Raw genomic sequence first — 12,184 nt, 5'->3', positions numbered from 1 at the left:
ATTCTCTGGGACAAAGCAGTGGTCACAAGGTTTCTCAGGAGGAGCATGGACCTGAGCAGCAAGAATTTTGTCACCCATTGGAGAAGTGAGACTGGTGCAAACCGTAGCCAGAATACGATCAGGAGGAATCACAGGAACTGGAACCGTCTCCAACTTGGAAGTGGAGGAAATTTGTCGTGACAAGGCATCAGCCCTTACATTCTTAGTACCGGGTAAGAATGAGACAATGTAATTGAAACTTGACAAGAAAAGAGCCCATCGCGCCCTTCTGGGAGAGAGGCGTTTAGCCTCTGACAAGAATGTGAGATTCAAATGGTCAGTAAGAATGAGAACCGGCACAGCAGTACCTTCGAGAAGATGTCTACATCTTGAGACAGAAAGGCACCAACACCAGTCTTATGCCCCGTACACACGTTTGGACTTTGTTCGGACATTCCGACAACAAAATCCTAGGAATTTTTCCGACGGATGTTGGCTCAAACTTGTTTTGCGTACACACGGTCACACAAAGTTGTCGGAATTTCCGATCGCCAACAACGCGGTGACGTCAAGCACGTACGACGAGACTAGAAAAGGCCAGTTCAGAACCAAGCGCGGCACCCTTTGGGCTCCTTTTGCTAATCTCATGTTAGTAAAAGTTTGGTGAGAGACGATTTGCGCTTTTTCAGACTCGTGGCTTTCAGATCATTTTCTGCCGTTCAGTTTGTGCTTCTGGGTTTGTATCTGCTCTTCAGTGTGTGCAGTCAGTTCGTATTGGAGTTTTCTGTGCGATCTTGTCCGCCCGTTGTTGTTTTTCAGGTCGCTCTTCACAGGCCTTGCTGTTCTTCAGTGCGTTCTGTTACTTCGTTCTGAGCAGCCGACCGTTTTCTAGCCATGTTGCGTATGCGTACTCCTCGTAGAGTTCGTGCTGTGCGGGGGCTTGGTGTTGGGGTCCTGACCTTGACACAAGTCCAGTCCATGAACAGGGTGGGGAGGAGTTGATGGACCAAGAATTGGTTGCTTCAGCGTGACCAGTTCTGTCACATGCCTTTGCTCCGTGAGATCCGTGAGAATAATCCTGATGATTTCAGGAACTTTCTCAGGATGACGGACCCCGTGTTTCACCGTCTGCTGGCTTCGCTGACCCCTTATATTAGCAGGCAGGATACCTGCATGAGGCAAGCCATCACTGCAGAGCAGAGGCTCGTCGCTACCCTGCGGTATTTGGCGACAGGGAGAAGCCTGCAGGACTTGAAGTTCTCGACAGGCATCTCCCCCCAGGCTCTGGGTATCATTATCCTGGAGACCTGTTCTGCCATCATCCAGGTCCTGCAGAAGGAGTATATGAAGGTAAGATTTTTATCCTTTAATATCACATTTTTTTGTATTTAATGTTTGAGAATATATTGTATTTCTTCCCTTGTTCCCTAATTACCATGATTGGAATCTGCTGTGAATGTCCACTTTGTTCTCATGCATACGGTAACAAGACACTGGTCACCGCCCACACCCATAACTGGCCTTCACAGTAAGGAGCACATGGAGGGCATATACATACAAGAAAAAGACAATTCCATAGCTCAACTCACCAACCAGTCTGCTGACCAACCAAATTTACCTGTCTAACCGTATGTTAAAAGCAGGGGTTTAGTTAGCACACATTTGCAAACGCATGTGAAAGCTGCAAGGCCTCGTCAAGGCACCCTGTATTACTTGCAGTCCTAACACTAAATTTATAAGTGTCTCCACAGTGGAAGCACATGCATTGAATGGATAGGTGTGAGACAGGTGAGCCAGGAGGCCGCCCTAGCCCCCTTAAAGGGACAGGACACACACTGGACACCCAGCAATAGCAGCAGAGGCGTCCAGTGTGTCCCCGACCCAAATATACAAACGGTAACAAGACACTGGTCACCGCCCACACCCATAACTGGCCTTCACAGTAAGGAGCACATGGAGGGCATATACATACAAGAAAAAGACAATTCCATAGCTCAACTCACCAACCAGTCTGCTGACCAACCAAATTTACCTGTCTAACCGTATGTTAAAAGCAGGGGTTTAGTTAGCACACATTTGCAAACGCATGTGAAAGCTGCAAGGCCTCGTCAAGGCACCCTGTATTACTTGCAGTCCTAACACTAAATTTATAAGTGTCTCCACAGTGGAAGCACATGCATTGAATGGATAGGTGTGAGACAGGTGAGCCAGGAGGCCGCCCTAGCCCCCTTAAAGGGACAGGACACACACTGGACACCCAGCAATAGCAGCAGAGGCGTCCAGTGTGTCCCCGACCCAAATATACAAACGGTAACAAGACACTGGTCACCGCCCACACCCATAACTGGCCTTCACAGTAAGGAGCACATGGAGGGCATATACATACAAGAAAAAGACAATTCCATAGCTCAACTCACCAACCAGTCTGCTGACCAACCAAATTTACCTGTCTAACCGTATGTTAAAAGCAGGGGTTTAGTTAGCACACATTTGCAAACGCATGTGAAAGCTGCAAGGCCTCGTCAAGGCACCCTGTATTACTTGCAGTCCTAACACTAAATTTATAAGTGTCTCCACAGTGTAAGCACATGCATTGAATGGATAGGTGTGAGACAGGTGAGCCAGGAGGCCGCCCTAGCCCCCTTAAAGGGACAGGACACACACTGGACACCCAGCAATAGCAGCAGAGGCGTCCAGTGTGTCCCCGACCCAAATATACAAACGGTAACAAGACACTGGTCACCGCCCACACCCATAACTGGCCTTCACAGTAAGGAGCACATGGAGGGCATATACATACAAGAAAAAGACAATTCCATAGCTCAACTCACCAACCAGTCTGCTGACCAACCAAATTTACCTGTCTAACCGTATGTTAAAAGCAGGGGTTTAGTTAGCACACATTTGCAAACGCATGTGAAAGCTGCAAGGCCTCGTCAAGGCACCCTGTATTACTTGCAGTCCTAACACTAAATTTATAAGTGTCTCCACAGTGGAAGCACATGCATTGAATGGATAGGTGTGAGACAGGTGAGCCAGGAGGCCGCCCTAGCCCCCTTAAAGGGACAGGACACACACTGGACACCCAGCAATAGCAGCAGAGGCGTCCAGTGTGTCCCCGACCCAAATATACAAACGGTAACAAGACACTGGTCACCGCCCACACCCATAACTGGCCTTCACAGTAAGGAGCACATGGAGGGCATATACATACAAGAAAAAGACAATTCCATAGCTCAACTCACCAACCAGTCTGCTGACCAACCAAATTTACCTGTCTAACCGTATGTTAAAAGCAGGGGTTTAGTTAGCACACATTTGCAAACGCATGTGAAAGCTGCAAGGCCTCGTCAAGGCACCCTGTATTACTTGCAGTCCTAACACTAAATTTATAAGTGTCTCCACAGTGGAAGCACATGCATTGAATGGATAGGTGTGAGACAGGTGAGCCAGGAGGCCGCCCTAGCCCCCTTAAAGGGACAGGACACACACTGGACACCCAGCAATAGCAGCAGAGGCGTCCAGTGTGTCCCCGACCCAAATATACAAACGGTAACAAGACACTGGTCACCGCCCACACCCATAACTGGCCTTCACAGTAAGGAGCACATGGAGGGCATATACATACAAGAAAAAGACAATTCCATAGCTCAACTCACCAACCAGTCTGCTGACCAACCAAATTTACCTGTCTAACCGTATGTTAAAAGCAGGGGTTTAGTTAGCACACATTTGCAAACGCATGTGAAAGCTGCAAGGCCTCGTCAAGGCACCCTGTATTACTTGCAGTCCTAACACTAAATTTATAAGTGTCTCCACAGTGGAAGCACATGCATTGAATGGATAGGTGTGAGACAGGTGAGCCAGGAGGCCGCCCTAGCCCCCTTAAAGGGACAGGACACACACTGGACACCCAGCAATAGCAGCAGAGGCGTCCAGTGTGTCCCCGACCCAAATATACAAACGGTAACAAGACACTGGTCACCGCCCACACCCATAACTGGCCTTCACAGTAAGGAGCACATGGAGGGCATATACATACAAGAAAAAGACAATTCCATAGCTCAACTCACCAACCAGTCTGCTGACCAACCAAATTTACCTGTCTAACCGTATGTTAAAAGCAGGGGTTTAGTTAGCACACATTTGCAAATGCATGTGAAAGCTGCAAGGCCTCGTCAAGGCACCCTGTATTACTTGCAGTCCTAACACTAAATTTATAAGTGTCTCCACAGTGGAAGCACATGCATTGAATGGATAGGTGTGAGACAGGTGAGCCAGGAGGCCGCCCTAGCCCCCTTAAAGGGACAGGACACACACTGGACACCCAGCAATAGCAGCTTGTTAAAACCCCTGCTTTTAACATACGGTTAGACAGGTAAATTTGGTTGGTCAGCAGACTGGTTGGTGAGTTGAGCTATGGAATTGTCTTTTTCTTGTATGTATATGCCCTCCATGTGCTCCTTACTGTGAAGGCCAGTTATGGGTGTGGGCGGTGACCAGTGTCTTGTTACCGTTTGTATATTTGGGTCGGGGACACACTGGACGCCTCTGCTGCTATTGCTGGGTGTCCAGTGTGTGTCCTGTCCCTTTAAGGGGGCTAGGGCGGCCTCCTGGCTCACCTGTCTCACACCTATCCATTCAATGCATGTGCTTCCACTGTGGAGACACTTATAAATTTAGTGTTAGGACTGCAAGTAATACAGGGTGCCTTGACGAGGCCTTGCAGCTTTCACATGCGTTTGCAAATGTGTGCTAACTAAACCCCTGCTTTTAACATATGGTTAGACAGGTAAATTTGGTTGGTCAGCAGACTGGTTGGTGAGTTGAGCTATGGAATTGTCTTTTTCTTGTATGTATATGCCCTCCATGTGCTCCTTACTGTGAAGGCCAGTTATGGGTGTGGGCGGTGACCAGTGTCTTGTTACCGTTTGTATATTTGGGTCGGGGACACACTGGACGCCTCTGCTGCTATTGCTGGGTGTCCAGTGTGTGTCCTGTCCCTTTAAGGGGGCTAGGGCGGCCTCCTGGCTCACCTGTCTCACACCTATCCATTCAATGCATGTGCTTCCACTGTGGAGACACTTATAAATTTAGTGTTAGGACTGCAAGTAATACAGGGTGCCTTGACGAGGCCTTGCAGCTTTCACATGCGTTTGCAAATGTGTGCTAACTAAACCCCTGCTTTTAACATACGGTTAGACAGGTAAATTTGGTTGGTCAGCAGACTGGTTGGTGAGTTGAGCTATGGAATTGTCTTTTTCTTGTATGTATATGCCCTCCATGTGCTCCTTACTGTGAAGGCCAGTTATGGGTGTGGGCGGTGACCAGTGTCTTGTTACCGTTTGTATATTTGGGTCGGGGACACACTGGACGCCTCTGCTGCTATTGCTGGGTGTCCAGTGTGTGTCCTGTCCCTTTAAGGGGGCTAGGGCGGCCTCCTGGCTCACCTGTCTCACACCTATCCATTCAATGCATGTGCTTCCACTGTGGAGACACTTATAAATTTAGTGTTAGGACTGCAAGTAATACAGGGTGCCTTGACGAGGCCTTGCAGCTTTCACATGCGTTTGCAAATGTGTGCTAACTAAACCCCTGCTTTTAACATACGGTTAGACAGGTAAATTTGGTTGGTCAGCAGACTGGTTGGTGAGTTGAGCTATGGAATTGTCTTTTTCTTGTATGTATATGCCCTCCATGTGCTCCTTACTGTGAAGGCCAGTTATGGGTGTGGGCGGTGACCAGTGTCTTGTTACCGTTTGTATATTTGGGTCGGGGACACACTGGACGCCTCTGCTGCTATTGCTGGGTGTCCAGTGTGTGTCCTGTCCCTTTAAGGGGGCTAGGGCGGCCTCCTGGCTCACCTGTCTCACACCTATCCATTCAATGCATGTGCTTCCACTGTGGAGACACTTATAAATTTAGTGTTAGGACTGCAAGTAATACAGGGTGCCTTGACGAGGCCTTGCAGCTTTCACATGCGTTTGCAAATGTGTGCTAACTAAACCCCTGCTTTTAACATACGGTTAGACAGGTAAATTTGGTTGGTCAGCAGACTGGTTGGTGAGTTGAGCTATGGAATTGTCTTTTTCTTGTTTGTTCTCATGCATGCTGGATTTTATGTCATTATTTTTTTAGGTCCTTCATACAGATTGGCCTTCAATAACCTCCCCAGCATGTTCTCTCCAGGCCCTATATTCACCTCATGTAGTCACTTAACAATGTATTTTATCAGCTCCATAGTAGTGCTTTACCCCAAACACCCCCTAAAATGTTTATAAATGTTAGTTTAGCTTTAAATTCTGGCAGAGTGGCAGAGGCTTATTTTTTGTGGTGTCCCCAAATCATTTTTAGTAACCCTCCCTCCCCCAACTGCTAAGTCAGCTGATCCCAATTCTCTATCTATCCTCAATCATCTATCTGCTGACTTTGCCAAACCCATACACACTATACCCATCTCTTTTGTGCTCTGATTTATGGATGAATTCCCCAAAGAATGTAGTGCGAGGGCCTGCCTGTATACTTTCCAATGGTACTGTTTGATTTTTTAAGATACTATTATTATCTTGAGTCAGGTAATAGCAGAATGTTCAAATGTGCTCAAATGTGTACAATGTGTATTTATATCTTTGTATTATGACACTTCTTACCTGTCCAGTGGGCTGCCAATAGTGTAACTGAGGGGCTGTTCCAAGTAATACCCTGTATTTAGGCATTCATCTCTCAATGAAGTGAAGAGGGTTACCTGTCCAAGATTTCCACACCCCCCATAATGTTCGAAATGGCCCATGAGAGGGGGGGAGGGGGAATATGATAGGTGTACCTTATACTTTGGTGTTGTTAAATTCCCCTTAATAAATGCTATCTGGAGGTTGCCCCAGAATGTTTGTGCCTAATCTGCTTGCCATGTTTCTGTGCAAAAATATTAATTTATTTTTGTTTTCCTCAACAGTTTCCTTCCACGCCACAGGAATGGCAGACTGTGGCCTCCCACTTTGCCCAGTGGTGGGACTTTCCTAACTGCGGAGGGGCAATTGATGGGAAACATGTCCACATCATCCCACCACCCAACTCGGGGTCGTACTATTTCAACTATAAGGGGTTCAATAGTATTGTGATGTTGGCGGTGGTGTCGGCTAATTACGACTTCTTGTATGTGGACATGGGGAAGAATGGCCAGATGTCCGATGGTGGAGTCATTGCCCAGATGGAGTTCTACAGGCGTCTCCAGAATATCAGCTTGGACTTGCCAGCTCCAGAGGACAATGTGGAAGGACTCCCAATCGTGTTCGTTGCTGATGAAGCGTTTGCGCTGGGGGACCACCTGATGCGACCATTCCCATTGAGGACCCGGAACAGAGGGTTTTTAATTACCGGCTGGCCAGAGCCCGAAGAGTGGTGGAGAACACATTTGGAATCCTGGCCAGCCGGTTCCACCTACTTCTGACACCTATCCATTTGGCGGAGTATAAACTGAGCCATATTATACTGGCGTGCTGTATTCTCCATAACTTTTTAAGGAAACATTCAGCCAACTATGCTGGCTTAGTTGGGCCTGAGGCCGGAGTGATACCTGAAACACTGACGGCGCTTGAAAGCGGCCATCCTGGCTTGCCCTCCCTGAGTGCCGTGATGTCCGGTTACGATACCTGGAGTTCCTTGCGGGTAGGGGGGCCATCAATATGCCTTCAAATTTGTGAAGCCTTTTTCCAATAAAAAAAATAAATAAATTCTTTGTGGACATTTACTGCTTGTGTTTGTTTTAGCTGACCCTGGCAGCATTGTGTGGAGTCCTGAAAATGACGTGATTGTGTAACCTTATACAAAGCACTGTTGGCTGTTATTTACTAAAGGCGTATACACTTTTTATACTACAAGTGCTCTTGAGACTGCAATGAAAATGCTCTTGTAGTGCAAAGAGGATTTGCCCTTAGGAAATAATCACCATTTTTTACGAAAACAGCAATTACATCACCACAAAATGTTGTCGCGTTGAGACAATAATCCACACATTCTTGATTAACAAACTTTTTAATACCTGCACAATCACATGTGCATTTAGAAACGGTTTTTAGAACAAACCAACATGTTTGTTGTATAACAATTTTTGGGGTGGCATTATCAAAAATAGAAATGTCCATTTACGATAAAACAGGCCTGTGTAAAACCCAACAAGAAAGACCAAAAACTTGAACTTACAAAGTTCACATATGGTAAAACCTGAAGGCAATATCAGACATGGGTATTTAGGAACTGTGTTTGATATTGCGTTCAGATGGGGTCAAATCACCCCTTGAAAAGCCAAATTTGGAAGATGCACACCAATTTACGAATGTCAACATGTGCGACCTGCCATCACGGGGGATCAAGGGACGTGTTTTGGGGGAGCAAGCCCTTCCTCACCGCTACTTTATTATTGAGGAAGGGGTTGCACCCCCAAAACGCGTCCATTGATCTCCTGTGATGGCAGATAGCACATGTTGGCACACTGTGTGCATCCTCCAAATTTGGCTTTTCTAAACATTACAAAAAAATTTTGAACATTGTACCACACAAAACCAAAAGTGATTTTGTGGGGTATTAAATTCGCCCCAAAACATCAATGATGTTATTATTTCTTTTAATCACATCATTGATTTTTGTCTTTAGGTTCTCCAATTCGAAATTACACCCCATGATCTCCCCGATCAGCATCTGGGCACTTTCGGATGTGAAAGGAACTCGATCACCTAAAAAGAGAGAAACCAAACAAAAACAGGTATCAAAAATCTGCCAGCATCCATCTCTTACCTGAGCCTGTGGTCGCAGACACTCACCTGTTGTGGTGGCAATTTCAACCACATCTTCTTCCTCCTCCTGCTCCACTTGGGTTGGGGGTATTTCCCCTTCTTCCCGAGGTGGGGGGTCTCTGTTCTCCTCGGATGAGGGGTGTCCTCCGAGTCTTTTCTCCCCTATGTAAAACAAAAATGGGATAATTAGCACACAGTGATTTGATGGCAGCCCTATAAATAGGAAACATTGCTTGGAAGTGGGGTACAATTGTCTATTTTAGCAGAGTTCCAAGATGTCGCTTTTTTATTGTCCTTTGCCAACCTGCAATACTTTACCTGTTTAGTACAAGCTTCACAGATGGTGACCCCCCTATAGTATACACTGGAGCACCTGTGTGGGCCCCCTAATAAAAAGGGTGTTCTTGTGTCCCACACTAGTGCTCCAGTGTCCAGATGTGAAAACAGCTGCTGAGTGTCCTCTCCTTACACAGAATCTAGTTTGCATTTCATTCTAGTAACAAACCCATCTACACAACCAAATATTTTTCATCCAAGTAGGCCCTAAAAAATGTGGGCAAATGCATATGGCAGAAACAATGTTGTTTTAGAGGGTGAAAAAAATTTTTTGTAGACGAACGAATAATGGGCCCATGAACATTAAAAGTGACAGTTTAAACTGTACAATTAAGATAAGCATATGGAGCAGCACGAACGTAATAAAGACAAAAATAATAGGAACACAGCACAACTACTTACTTTTTTGCAGCGCTCTCCGGATCTGTCGGTACTGCTCGGGCTCTCTTAATTTTAGGTCCTGAGCTGATCTTTCGATCGTCGTACCCCAAAGTTTCTGTGCAGACTTTTGATCACTTTCGCAATGATTTTGGCCTTTCTGATGTTGGGGTTGGGGTAAGGCCCATAGTTTCCGTCATAGTCTGCCTTCTTCATGATGTCCACCATCTCCAACATCTCCCCAAAGGACATATTTGTCGCCTTAAATCGTCTCCTTCTGGATCGGGACGTTTCCGGATCCGGGCTTTCCTCCTCCTCCTCCTCGTTGCTAGAATTAGCACACACCTGCTCTAACTCCGCCATGTGCTCTTCACCCACTGCGCCGAACGAAAAGGGGTGGGGAATAGACTAGAAAGAACGTCAGGGGTGGGCGGAGTTACACGCATGCACAGTGTGTATAAAGCGAAACACGCGTGCGTAGTACGTACGATCTGTGAGCGGACGAAGGAGCATTGGACGCGCCGATCGTAAGAACGAAGGTAAGAGACAAACTTGTGCCTATACTGCTTCTATATTGAGGCCTATATTGTAACCAGATTAGGAGAGTTTTGTCTGACATTAGGCTTTGTCTTGTGTTGTGTCTTGCAGTGAACATGGATATCTTATTAAAAGATAATGACTTCATGTCAATATTCATTGATATGTTAAGGGAGCTGCCATGTCTGTGGGAGATCAACCACCCACATTACAAGAACCAAACAAAGAGGAAGGCAGTGCTGGATCGTTTGTTGGAAATTGTGAAGCAGGTGATCCCCACGGCAGACATCACATATTTGAAGATCCTAATTGGTGGCCTGAGGAGCACATATGTAAGGGAGCGCCAGAAAGTCCAGGATTCGCAGAGATCCGGAGCACCAGATGACATCTATGTCACCAGGATGTGGTACTATGACAGGCTGCATTTTCTGGCAGGCCAGACTGAACCCAGGTCATCACTCTCCAGTCTTCCTTCCACGCTTCCTTCCCCCCCAGCTGAGGCTTCTGACACCCAGCCTGGGCCTTCCAGACAACAACATGTGGAGGAGCCCAGATTGAGACAGGTATAGCATTCCTCTAAATATTGCTGGTTGTCCAATCAATGATGTTAACTAGATGTTAGTTTGGAGCACTCATTTATGATTGTGATTGATGATGCAAAAACTAAAACCATGTCCCTTTTTCATACACAGGGAAGTCTCAGCCAGGAGGTGGCTGGGCCGAGCCGCCTGCCTGATCTGCAGGTCCCTCCCCAACACCTGGAAAGAGAAAGTGGCAGGAGGAGGAGTGCCCTAGAGGAGGCTGCCATAGGCCTCTTTTGGAGGGCTACAGAGGTCCTGGGAGTACCACACACCATGGAGGAGGAGATTGCTGCCCTCATTGCCTCTAAAATGCAGAGGATGGAGGAGGGACAACAACTCATGCGTGAGTCGCTCATATTGGAGGCTCTTAATAAAGGTATGAGGGGCCAAATTACATCTCAGACACACCTTTGCGAACTCACAGATGGTCCTCCTCCTCCTCCTGCAGGTCCTCCTCCTCCTTCTCCTCCAGGTCCTCCCAGTCCTCCTCCTCCTCCAGGTCCTACTCCTCCTCCTGCCATATCTCCAACAGCACAGCCACAGCCCGGAATGAAGCGTGGAAGGAAGACCAGAAAGTGAGGACCCTGGATCCAGTCTGGTCGGCCAAAAGATGCAGCCTCTTGTGGTACCACAGCCTGGGGACACAGATGTCATCTGCTGCTTTCCGGATCTCTGCGACTTCTGGACCAGACTGCCCTCCCTTACATATGGACTCCTCAGGCCACCAATTTTGATGTTCAAGAATTGTTGTCTGCCCTGGGGGTCCCAGGCTTCTCTAATTTCTCCTGTTGATCCAGTGTTGCCTCCCTCTTTGGTTTGAATTATACTTGCCTATGTGTGTTTTACTTCAAAAAGGACAGTTTGTTTGTGAGGATTCAGGTACATTTCAAAAATACAATGTGAAATTAACAAGGGACACCAACACCAAACAATCTCCTTGAGATTAAATAATAAAAGATATCAACGGTGTTGTGGGAACTTGACACACAAAACACACACAAAAATAGTCTGGAGTAAAACTAAAAATAACATTAAACAAAGATCAGCCTTGGAAAAAATACAAACATAAAATCTAAACCAAAAATGGCTTGAAATCACAAAAAAAAAAAAAAATCTGTCAGATGTGACAAATAACAATATATTCAGGGAATCCCAAGAAAAAAACACAAAAATAAGTTTGAGAAGTGTGTGTGAATATGAGCAGCAAAACTACTTTAATTCTTGTCACATTATAAAGAAGAAGAGAGTGCGCTGTATTAAACCATTTTTAACATTACAGCGTGATACAGTGCTGTATCCATTGCGAACGCTAATTTTACCTGACCGAGCTGTTCAGTGTCGGAATTTCTTCTGAGCATGCGTGGCACTTTGTGCGTCGGAACAGGCCACACATGGTCGGAATTGACGCGAACGGATTTTGTTGTCGGAAAATTTTATCGCCTGCTCTCCAACTTTGTGTGTCAGAAAATCCAATGGAAAATGTCCGATGGAGCCCACACACGGTCGGAATTTCCGACAACATGCTCCGATCGGACATTTTCCATCGACCGTGTGTACGGGGCATAAGAAGCATCAACCTCAAGG

Source organism: Aquarana catesbeiana, linkage group LG11, assembly GCF_042186555.1.
Source record: "Aquarana catesbeiana isolate 2022-GZ linkage group LG11, ASM4218655v1, whole genome shotgun sequence".
NCBI lineage: Eukaryota > Metazoa > Chordata > Amphibia > Anura > Ranidae > Aquarana > Aquarana catesbeiana.
Note: the sequence above shows the minus strand (reverse complement) of the source record.